This window comes from Felis catus, chromosome A1 (genome assembly GCF_018350175.1).
Source record: "Felis catus isolate Fca126 chromosome A1, F.catus_Fca126_mat1.0, whole genome shotgun sequence".
NCBI classification, from domain to species: Eukaryota; Metazoa; Chordata; class Mammalia; order Carnivora; family Felidae; genus Felis; species Felis catus.
In genome coordinates this window covers 147,457,460-147,469,917 of record NC_058368.1, presented here as the reverse complement: position 1 = coordinate 147,469,917, position 12,458 = coordinate 147,457,460, and positions in this window count along the sequence as shown.

The window sequence follows — 12,458 nt, the reverse complement described above, 5'->3', positions numbered from 1 at the left end:
ATATATTTTTAGTTAATTTTATTTTTGAGAGAGAGAAAGGGAGCACAAGCAGAGGAAGGGCAGAGAGAGAGGCAGACAGAGAATCCCAAGCAGGCTCCACACCAACAGAGCAGAGCCTGACATGGGACTCAAACTCACGAACTGTGAGATCATGACCTGAGCGGAAATCAGGAGTGAGACACTTAACTGACTGAGCCACCCAGACACCCTCACAAATATATTTTTACAAAGTTGTGTCATATTGAACATAATTTTGAAAATTGCCTTTTGTAATTCTGTAATACATTATTAATGATCACATGCATCTCATTGCTGGGAGTACTATTTAATCAAACATATAAATGTAATTAACATGTAACATTAAGTTAACATTTAACTTTTAGGAACAGAACTTTGATGAATAAAAGGATAAAATGTCCATTTCGTTTTAAGAAGACTTAGATTTGTTTACCTCTTTTAAGCAGTTTGGTTAGTTTATGTGATGCCCCGCTGTGAACCAGAATTTGTAGCCTTGGTTTGCCATTTCTTCCTCCTTTCCTTTCTGAAGTGATAACAGGAAATGCAGGTTACTCCACAAATAACTGAGCACTTGACTGATTTATTCTGAGGAAGCAGAGTGCAATTTCACAAGCTGATGCCAGTTCTCACTAGAGACAGATTTGTTTGCCTTGGTATTAGTGAAGTTTAAGTTGCAGGGGCTCCTGTTTGCACCACTCATTCCAAGGCCCTGGTACGGAACTGGCAACATGTGGTCATAGGCTTTTGAAAAAATTAGAAAAAGTAACATATTTAACCATTGTTTCTTTCTAGTCCAATTCTCCCTTTGTCAGCAACCGTCCTCCATGAGGAGTGGCACTGGAGGGGCCATGGGAATTTGGGGGATATGATTATGAAAATGTTGACTTGAGGATACATTTTTTTGGCATTCATTTGTATGGTTTGTAGTTATCTTATCTATTGTAAGTGACTACTCGCTGTTGTCGTGTAGCAGTGACTCCATGAATATCGCCACCACTTACTAGCTTGATAACCCATGGCTCTGACAGTGAGATGTAAGGCTACACCGTATGGAGGTAATCAGCATTAAATGTACATGGGTGGTGGAAGAGAAACATCACAAGTAGAGATCCACTCTGTGGAATATTCCTTGAAATTTTACACCTTGTTTATTAATGAAAGTTGATAAAGTTTTATAACCTTTAATACCAATTCTATGAGTTTCTGACTTTGTTCACTAGGAGTCATGCCTTATAAACTTAAATTACTGATTTAAAATTTTTAAATGAATCATGCTAGTGAAAAGATCAAATTATTCTCTAGAGGAATTCATATTTAAAAATTGTTTTGAAATAAAGAAGTGATCAAAAAATATCTATCCAAAAAAAGTGACAGATTATAAACACGTGCCCAGCTGTTAATAAATTAAAATGTTTCATTCTGTGATACTTCGAACTTTGAGATATAACTTAACTTTTTCAGATTTAAAAATGATTGGAGTAATTTCAGAATTAAAAATAAGGTCACACTAAGTGAATATTCATTTCTGTTTCTATTTTTTTTATTTATAGCTTTGTATAATTTTTCATAGAGGGAACCAGCTATATTATACAAGCCTCAGGTCCTACAAAATCTGAATCTACTACTCCTGGCACTCACCCATCAGTGTAACTAAGAAGAAAAAAAATGATGGAAAATAACAACACATAGTATTCTTGTCCTTTATTCCTTTCTTATTTCATGAATGAAGTAAATATCAAGTGCTGAAATGCACAGCTGAAGAGTGTAGCAAAGAAATAGAGTGTTTTTTTCAGATAAATAGGCATTGTCAATTCCCTATGGGAGGTAAGAGACTTTCAGAAGGTTGTTAGGGTTAGAAAGATGCATGGGCATGTGATTAAATGAGAAAGTCTAAACAAATGTCAATTTACTTTAAAACGGAAGAATTTTTCAGTACTTTCTCTAAATACAAAAGCAATAGAAACTTTTAAATGATTTCTTAATTGGAGATGTGCCAAAAATAGCATATATACTATTTCTAATATATACATATTTATCATCTATATTTATATGCATATGAATAAATCATTATATAAAATACACACACAAGGATCAGGAGTAAAGTCTGATAGTCTGAACGTGTTCATGTAATTATCAGTGAAATTATAAACCCACAATGGCATAATTTTAAGCATAAATGAGAAGGTTGATAAACCACATAAAATATTTAAAACTTCTGCTCAACAGAGTTAAAAAAAAAACTCAGGGAAGGTTGAGAAATATTTAAGAAAACACTATATCTCCATTATATTAAGACTATGAAATTATGTATAAAAACAAAATCTCACCATAAGAAATGAGCATAAAATATAAATAAGTAATTCATATAAGATCAAAGTAATAGGTAAAAAAACAAATGAAGATGTGTAACCTCACTGCTAGTCAGAGTACCACAAATTAAAATAATGAGAGTTTTTGGACTATCATATCTGCATAATTCAAAAAGCCTGCTAATATCTAGTATTATTGGGGAAAATGGGTACTCTCCTACTCTGTGGGTGAAAGATTAACTTGGTACAAACTTTCTGGAAAACGTAAGGAGTATCTATTAGAATTTAACATCTATATGCTTCCCCCCTCCTCCTCTCACCTCAGAATCTTTTCTACAGAAATGATTGTTGCAGTTTATAAAGACATACTCACCAAACTGTGTTACAGCATTATCTCTGATAGCAAGATAATCAGTAATAACAACGAAAAATGAATACAACCCAAAGCCCAGTCAATAAAGGATTGGATTATTTTGTTAAATTTGTCATACATCATAGGAGAGAATGTTATAAAAATCATTTAAAATTACATCTACATGTGTAATGTACCATAAATATATCTATAATATATTGTTTAATGGTCAGTGGGAGCACGAATGAAGAGAGACATGAAAGGGGAAGGAAGAAATATAATTCATACATGTTCATTTCCTCCGTTCATATACAACAAAGATATATTCTAAAAAGGTATTTTCTAAAATTTTAGCAGTTCTGAAGTAGTGGTGGATTATGGGTGATTTTGTTTCAGCATTTAAAAAGTCTAGACTAACAATATGCATTTGCCTTATTCAATATCTTAAAATTAATTAAAACTATGTTACAAAGAGCATAGAACTATTTTTGTTGAATTGGTTAAGATAACTTAGATTTTAGTTAATACTGAACATTTAACTTCTTTTGAATATTTAATGTAATAAATTTTGTGATATACATTATACTAGATATAATACTTATTCTAGAATAACCACTCCTGTTACTGAATTATAATGATATATAAAACTATATTAAATGGACTTCTTAGGATAAATTCTTAAAAATGATTTACTAGATCAAAGGCTATATTTATTTTACTTACTATTTGATTTACCTGTATTGTCAAATTGCTTCTTAGAAGGTAGAAGCAATTGACATTCCCACTAGTGGTATATGAGAGTTAGTCATCACTAAGAAGTATTCTTTCTGCTTTAATCGTTGGCGTTCAGTATTTTTATAACTTATGTTTGGCAGAAGTTGTTTTTTTTTTTTTAATTGCATGCAGACAAGAAATTTGTCTCTAGTTTCTTTTCATTATTTCTTTCTACTTACCAAAAATTAGATTAAAATATTGGCCTGAATTTTTCTATTTTATGTAGTTTGATAGTAAAGCTAATTAGCTTGTTGATCGATCTTTATTTTAGTTATTCAACTGGAAATTTTTTTTAAAAATCCAATCACCAGAACTATACTTTATTTGATTTGCAGAAATGTTGAGTTACATCTGCATTATTAAAATTAAGGAAATGTTATATTGAATTTCAGGTTTTGAAAAATTGGGGTCTGGCCATCCTGACCCATAATTACACAAAGCAACACTGACGATGTCAGTGGCTACTGTACCCTTAAGACTGGGCCATGCATTTTCAAATTTTCCAACACTTACTGTGTTTTCTTAGGTCTCCTCACTCCCCTATGTGGCTTGCCTGCACAATAGGCTGAATTTAATTTAGATTAGTGTGTGAATTTTCATTTTAAATAATAGATGTCCAGAGAGAACACTTAGCAGCATTAATCGAGGCTCTGGTTTCCTTATGAAACTGTGCTGTCCCTGGTATCTGAAGCTAAATGGATTCCAGTATCTGTTGAGTTCAGATGGATGTAGTTTTGGCAGACCAGTGTTGTATGTTTATATGGATAGTATGGGCATGTACTGGTGAATTCAGTCAAGACTAAGAAGTCACTGGAGTATTTGGGCTGCACAATATCACTACTAAAGAAAAGTATATCTTAGCATTTTACAGGCCTTAAAGTTACGGCCTAAAGTTCTTAAAAAGAACCTTATGCTTGAGACATAGTATGTGATAAATTAATATTTTTGAATGCGTGAAGGAGTAGATGAATAATTGAACATCCCATGATTAGATTTCCTTACTGGTAAGAGAGAAATTAACTGAGGGTGAGAATCAACCCAAAGTGCTTGATAAAACTTACAGATCAGAGTCAATGAGGAGGAAAATAGTATGAATTCACAGAGGACCTGGTAATGCTTGTCGGGAGTTTAACTCTGTTGATTGATCAAAGAAACAGACTGATCAGAGAATTTAATTGAGAAAAAATGTTATTAGGTGTTGTTCCAAATAAAGCAAATAGGACATAATGTTTAGACCCCTTATGTTGGTCTAATTTTATAAGAAAGCTGGTCAATGCAAAAACAACATCCTGTTCATGATGAGAGATATGTTCATAGTACATTTGGCCATATTGTTTAAGAGAACCGACGATGAAGTAAAGTTTAGAAAAAGAAATTATACTAGGTAACCAATATTCCTGCTTGTAAGAATCCTTAATCGAGATCTATTCTGTGGAATGAAGTTTAATAGGCAGAAAAAAATTAATAAACTCTAAAATAAAACTCTAAAACTCTACACATTTTTAAAATCTGCACTCATGGTGGCGGTGTGGAGGAGGTTTCTTCTAATATCCTCTCCAGGTATTTGGCTCCCTGACTTCTGCCAAATCATCCACTTTCAGCCCCTCTAGGACCATACCACCCCTCCTTCCCAGGTCGCCAACCTCTCCCATGCCACCGTGTACTGTGAGCTCCAGTTATCCAGATATCAGCAGTTAAATATCAGGATATCTTTATTTTCAAAGAGAAATACCTCTCACAATTTCCTGGGAAAACGTTGATGTGTGCTCTCTTCCAACTGCACACCCCCCCCCAATTCCACCCTCCTTTCTACTTGGCCTGTTTTTAAAGAGGAAACAAAAATCAACCGAGAATTTAACTTCTATTGTAAGACTTCTTTACCACAAAATTGTGTAAACAGACTTAGGGACAGACTCACTGTACTTTCTCAAGACATATGCAAAGAGGTACATCTTCCTTTTCAGCTTCAAGTACTTAGGAGATTACTGCAGGAGGCAGAGACAAACTAGTTAATGACATGTTTCTAAAGGTTGCTCATGTTTGCACCCCTCCGGACTTGGACTAGAAGGCTATCAGAAGTTCACACCATTGACAGTGATTCAGATTTGTTCTGGAAGTGCTAGCTGATACAACTAGTAAAGGAATTATGATAAGTTCCACTTTCCTTTTCACCTCATACTATGGGCTGAAAAGGGAGACTTGGTCAACTGTCAGAAAGCTATCTTTAGTTCATGGATTCGTGTATTAAGGACTGAATGATCTTAGAAACTAGAAAGCAACACTACTCTAGTCCTTACGCTGAGCTCTCTGTCAGTTGGTGCTTACTGCTCCCGTGGGGAGGAATCCTCAGCCAGCAGTCCCAGCAACTGCCAGGAGCAGTGATTTAAGCTCCATGCAATCTACTTTCTCCACAAGACTGCCTTTTAGGGCAAAGGTGCCATCGGGGACAAAAAATGGAGATCTATTCTATAGCATTAAAAGGGATTTTACAGGACTAATTGGAAGCAAAAGGACTGTCCATCTCTCTTGTCTGGAATTCAGAGAATTCCTAAGATTAGTATTCTGCATTTGAAAAACAAAATAGCAAAAGAAATACAATAATGATATAAGTACAGTAGAATATAGAGCAGATGAAACAATAAAATATTTTGCTGTGGTTAAAAAATATGAAAGGTTAAAGGCCTAGCCATTTCTTTTATTTAAAGTAAACTCCCTAAAAGTTGTGGATCAGTTGTCTACACACTTAAGTTATTGAAACCAGGGCTCTTCTAAAGGGAAGACTTCCTGACATTTTTAGTCATTGCTGAAGGTTCCCAGGCAGAGTCTTGAACAAAACTGAGTCACCAGCTTGAGTCACAGCCCAGAGTGACACATTATTTAATAGAGGAAAGGAAAATGTTAAAATAATACACGGGTGTTTTCAGCTGATGCTGAGTCAGATCATCACAGGCAACACGAGAAACATTTCCACCCCTCACCCTAAACACAATCATGTCTCCTCCTCAGAAACAATAAGATTAGAAGATCGTTTACCATCAATACCACTGTTAATTTCATTTTTAAAAGTAGACAAATGAAATTTTTAAAACTTTTTGTCAAAAGTGCCTAACTTCCATTTGCATGCACTTTACCCATCTCCAGCTTGACCCTCTAAGGACTTTTCTAAATTCATCATCTACAAAGACTTAAAAAAAAAAAAAAAACTAACTAAAACAATACCTTTAAAAACCAAACTGATTTTAGATAGACATAATCTCTACTTTCAAATTCATGTAAAATTTTCTCATTACATTATTTTGTAGAAAACGTTCACAAATGTATTCCTTAAAATGGTAAATACTAATTCAACTAAATAGAAAATTATTTTTTTTCAATTTTATTTGTTGATGTCTGGGTGAGCAAAGACCCATATTGGAATGAGTTTACACTGTATAAGCTATAACTTTTCAGTTCAAAATGTCCACTACAGTAATTTTCAGATCACAAATTGCATTACAAATTAAGTTCCATCCCTATACATACTTAAAAACATATATTATTGAGGGTACCTGGGTGGCTCAGTTGGTTAAGAATCTGTTTCTTGATTTTGGCTCAGGTCATGATCTCGTGGTGCATGAGTTCGAGCCCCACATAAGGTTCTGTGCTGACAACGCAGAACCTGCTTGGGATTCTCTGTCTCCTCTCTCTCTCTCTGCCCCTCTGTCACTCATACTCCCTCTCTCTTTCTCTCTCTCAAAAATAAAAGAATATTACTGGAATATAACTAGAAAAATCTGAATTCTTTAAGGATTTCATGAGGCAATGGTACAATTATGCTTGAGTCTCTTTTATAAATGCTTTATAATTTTGTTCTTGAAAATAAAAGCTTCTCTATGAATTAAGTCCCTGGGATCATCAAATAAAGCAAAAAAGGTATGCTGTCATTGATGTTTCAAAACTTTATTAAAAATCTCTTATCTTACATTTTTAATTTTTGTTTTGGTCACTCTCAAGCATAAGGACAAGATACTATAATTTTCTTCTTAGTGAGGACCATGATATTTCTTTCATCCTCCAAATTTAATATTGGCATGCTAGTTTTGTGTTGGTTTGTATGCAAATATATGAATTTAAAACATTTAATCAAGTATTTCATGTTATGCTAATATAATGATAATTTAAAACAAATTACAACTATTATATGAGACATGTATCATATTCTATTTTATTTTAGTGAGATATTTAAAATTACTATGTATATGAAGGAAAATGTGCTAGTCTTTTATCTATAGACAGAAGTAACAGAATCAACATTAACATTAAACACATGTAATTAAATGTTATTTTCCTCATGCCTGAAGAAACAAACCATATTTTAAATTGTATTTGCCAAATACCATATATTAAAATATATTCCATTTGCTTTTTCAAGTTTAAAATGAAATCATGATTATGAAAATAAATTTTTATTGACAAGAGTTTTCTCTTTAAGTTGCAACCCATTTTGGAACCAGGAAACTCAGAGAGGATCTTATGTATTCATTATCTTTGACAGTTTTTTATGGATAGCAGAAACATTTTCTCTAAATTTCATTTAACGTTGGTCCAATTACTATGCTTGATGGATCAAACTGAAAGTTTTGTATATTTTAAGATAAATATGTCTCTGGCTTAGTTTTCAGCAGTGCTATAAATGGAAAAAAAAAAAAAGAGCAAAATGCCAATGAAAACCAGGTAAAGGGAGAAACGGTTCAAGATTGTCCTTTGGACTGTTACAACATTTCTCCTCCCTCCACCCCCCCCCCCACCATTAACCATGTATTTAAATAGCTGTGGCTATGGTAGGTGTGAAAGAAGTTTTTATGATTTTGTTTCAAATCAGAAGACACTGAGTTGCAATTTTCTGTCAAATGCAACCTCAAAGTTTACAACATTCAATCCTGCCAAAGCTTCACAAGCCTCTCTTTCTTTCCAGCTAAAGAAAACATTATTTTTTTCTTTTATCCTATCCTGTACATTCATAAACACGTATTTCCTTTCTACACTGACAGTAATGTCTTCCCCTCTTAAAGTTATTTTTTGAGCAAATGCCGATATATAGAAAATTACTGTAATGGCTGCACTGGACCCAGGAAACCAGAGGATGTGTGCCGTGCCCACAGAAAGTTACTAAAGCGTACACATTAGAGTCAGGAATGATACAAGTATGTCTGCTTATTTAGCATTCATTTGGCAGCAGTAATATCAATTTGATGGGGAAAAGAAGTATGAAAATCTGAAAAAAGGTAAAACTAATACTGTTTTCAGATGATATAATTGTATATCTAGAAAACCCAAAAGAACCAACTGAAAATACAATATAAACAGTGAAATATTTTGATAAAGTGACTAGGTAGAACATTAGTCCATGCACATTGACACACACACATACAGACTTCTTATAAACATAAAACAACTAGTTACAAAACATAAAAAACCTGCGTTTAGATGGGTACATAAAATGATAAAATATCTAAGTCTAACAAAAGGAACATAAAAGAAAACTTGGGTATATAGATAGGGACACTATTATTATAAATATGTTTATTCTACCATTTCATCTAGACAAGCTCGTCCTAAAGTATATATGAGGAAGATACATATACAATATTAGGGAATCATATTTACAAAGAAGTAGGTGAGGGTATTTTACCCTGGCAGTTATTAAGAACATTTTTAAACAACAATAATTAAGAGTGTGGTGCTGGCACCTGAATACATAACCAAATGGCACAGTGTATAAAAGCAATCAGTAGAGCCAAATATACAGTGACTAAGTGACTGAGTTGGCATGCCATATTATAAAGAAGCCTGGGACTTACTCAATAAATGTTTTTTATATATAACTGATAGTTTTCTGGAAAACAAGTAAGATCTATAGTACTCTTTTAAACAAAAATAAATTTTAGTTTGTTAAAAATTATAAATACACACATGAAAACATAATGCCCATAAAAGTACTATAAGAAAATATGTTCCTAAACTCAGAATAGCAAGAGCCTATCTTGGCAAAACATGAAGCCTAGAAACCATAAAGCGAAGATGGGTAAATTTCACTCCAAATATAAAACATGTTAGCACAGTAAAATCAAACAAAATGGCTATAAACTAGCGGTATAATTTTTGACATAAATATGACAATTTAATAAATACGGAGCTCCTGTCATTCAAGAAAGGTCAGCAATCCAGTAGAAAAAGAAAGAAAGAAAGAAAGAAAGAAAGAAAGAAAGAAAGAAAGAAAGAAAGAGACATGAAAAGTAACATAAAGAAAATATAAATTATTTTTAGTATGTAAAAAATTGCCAAAACCCACTCATCATAAGAGATATTCAAAACCACGTGATACCATTTTTTATCTACACAATTGACAAGACCCAAAATTGCAAACACGTTGTATGGCCAGGAAGCAGGCAGACACTCTCTCTGATGCATTATAGGTAGAAGGATGAATTCATAAATGTTTTATGAATGGCAATATGGCAAAATCTACCACAATTTTAAATGCACATAACCTCAACTAACAATGCCACTTCAATCTATTCTAATGATTTTATTTTGCACGTGTGCAAAATGTGGGTTCACTGCAACATTGCTTGCAATAGCAAAAGATTGGAAGCTACTTAAATTTCAAAAGGGATTTATGTTACACAAATACTGTGTACAACTTGATACAATTTCAGAAATACACACACACATATATACACACATATATATATATATATATATATATATATATATATATATATATTTGTGCGGGAAAAAGCAAGATGTATAATCTTTGTATAATTCAGGTATTTTTGTGAAAACATGTACATATACACATATACGTATACCCTATATGTACACACATGTGTATATATGCACATAACTTTAGAAGGATGCATAGCAATAGCTACTAGCTTCCCTAACATAGAGAAAGCAACTGTATGTAAGGAGGGAGTGTCATTTAAGGGGAAACTTATTTTCCTCTACCCACTTGTCCCTTTGAATATTTCTAATTTTTTTTAAAGTTTATTTACTTTTGAGACAATGCGAGAGACAGAGTACAAGCAGCGGAGGGGCAGACAGAGGGAGACACAGAATCTGAATCAGGCTCCAGGCTCTCAGCTGTCAGCCCAGTGCCTGACGCGGGGTTTGAACTCCGGAACTCACAAACCGTGAGATCATGACCTGAGCCGAGATCGGACTCTTAACCGACTGAGCCACTCAGGCGCCCTCGCCACCCTTTGAATATTTCTTATGTACATGTATTAATTATTCAAAACTATTTTAGGGAGCTAAAAGCTAAGTAACTGAAATCGGTTGAGTGGGAAACTAGAAGGAATTAGGCACCAGAAATTTCTTTAGGAGGATCAGACTCTGAAAGCAAAGGCTCACTCTCCTATAACGACCTTGTATATTTTCTGGAAACAGCATCCATCATGGAATTAAGCAGGGAAATACTAGGAACTGGGAATTTGGTTTAAAACATGTAGTCTTAAAAATGAATTTGCCTTAGTGTTCATTGTAGGAAAACTAAACAAGTTTAAAACGTAACACTCAGCTATGTCTAAGGCAAGCAGCTATCTTCATAGCAAGAACCATTTGTATTTACTTGGAAGGTAATACTAACACCGATGAAATAACTAGAGAAACACAAAAAGTGCTAATTCTAAAAGATCATGATTCTGTGCTGCTGCAATAATTTTGGGAGGTCTTACATGGAGGTAGGAATTTAGCTAGTACAATTTGTAAGAGGTCATTTCAGATAAGGATAACAGCATGAGCAGAGGATTAGAAGAAAGAATTGGTGTTTATGGATAGCAATGGAAAAAAGGTGCTATATATTATGCAATATTTTAGAGAATTTTAAAATATCTTTGGAACTCTACATTTGGGTAAAGTATACTCTAAAATGATAACTCAAGAGTGACAGAGAGAATACAGACTACTAAAAAATGACAGTTACAATTAGAACTAAAATTGAAAATATTAATAAATAAAATAGGCCACTTTATAAATAGATGCTATAATATAATGTTTATGAAAATCACTCCTGGAATCATACTAGGGCTCGGATCCTGGATCCTGGCTCAATCTTTCACTGCTGCCGTAATTTGGGGCAAATTACTTAAATGTTTTTATCCTTGGTTTCCTCAACTGATTTAAATTGAAATAATAATTATGTTTACCTCATAGTGTTTGTTGGGACGATTAAAGTAAGAAATATATCTAAAAATGTTTAGCATAAAGTTGACTCTCCATAATCGTTGCCAGTGGAATGATTGGGCTCTGGATTCAGACTGATGAGGTTCATTTATTGGCCCGAACATACACTAACTTGATAACCTGGACAAAGGATCTAACCAATCTGTGCCTTCTTCCTTCTCTCTAAAAAGGGGATAATAACAATGGGCTTCTCTATCAATTTTTTCTTGCAGCTTAACAAATTACCACAAATTTAGCAGCTTAGAAAACACTAATTTCTTAATTCACAATTATTCAGGTCAGATGTCCAGGTGGGCTTGGCTGAGTTTTCTGCTTTTTATCTCACAAAGCTGAAATCCAACTTTTAATCAGGGCCATTTAGGATATTAAAGAAAATGGAGTTTTATAAATGTAAAATATTTTATAAATGGAAAATGATTTAAAAACTAAAAATGGTACTGAATGTAAGTTGATCAAATAATCTAAGACTCTTCCCGTATCTAGTTTATTTATAAATATCATTCAATAATTACAGAAATAATAAGAAATACTGTATTTAGTGTTATTTGTTGCTTGAGAAAATAAAAGGTGAATGAACATTTTTCGAGGTAATTTAATGGGAGTGAGGGGTGGGAAACGGAGATAATCAGCTATTGAGAAAAAGTTTTGGAATTCCATATGTGATTATTGTCTTCTTATTCATCATTATTATCATCATTGTCATTGTGTACTCATTACTGGACTAGGTCCTTTTGTGCACCATAACAAGCTACCACTATGAGTTTTACTCCATTTTACAG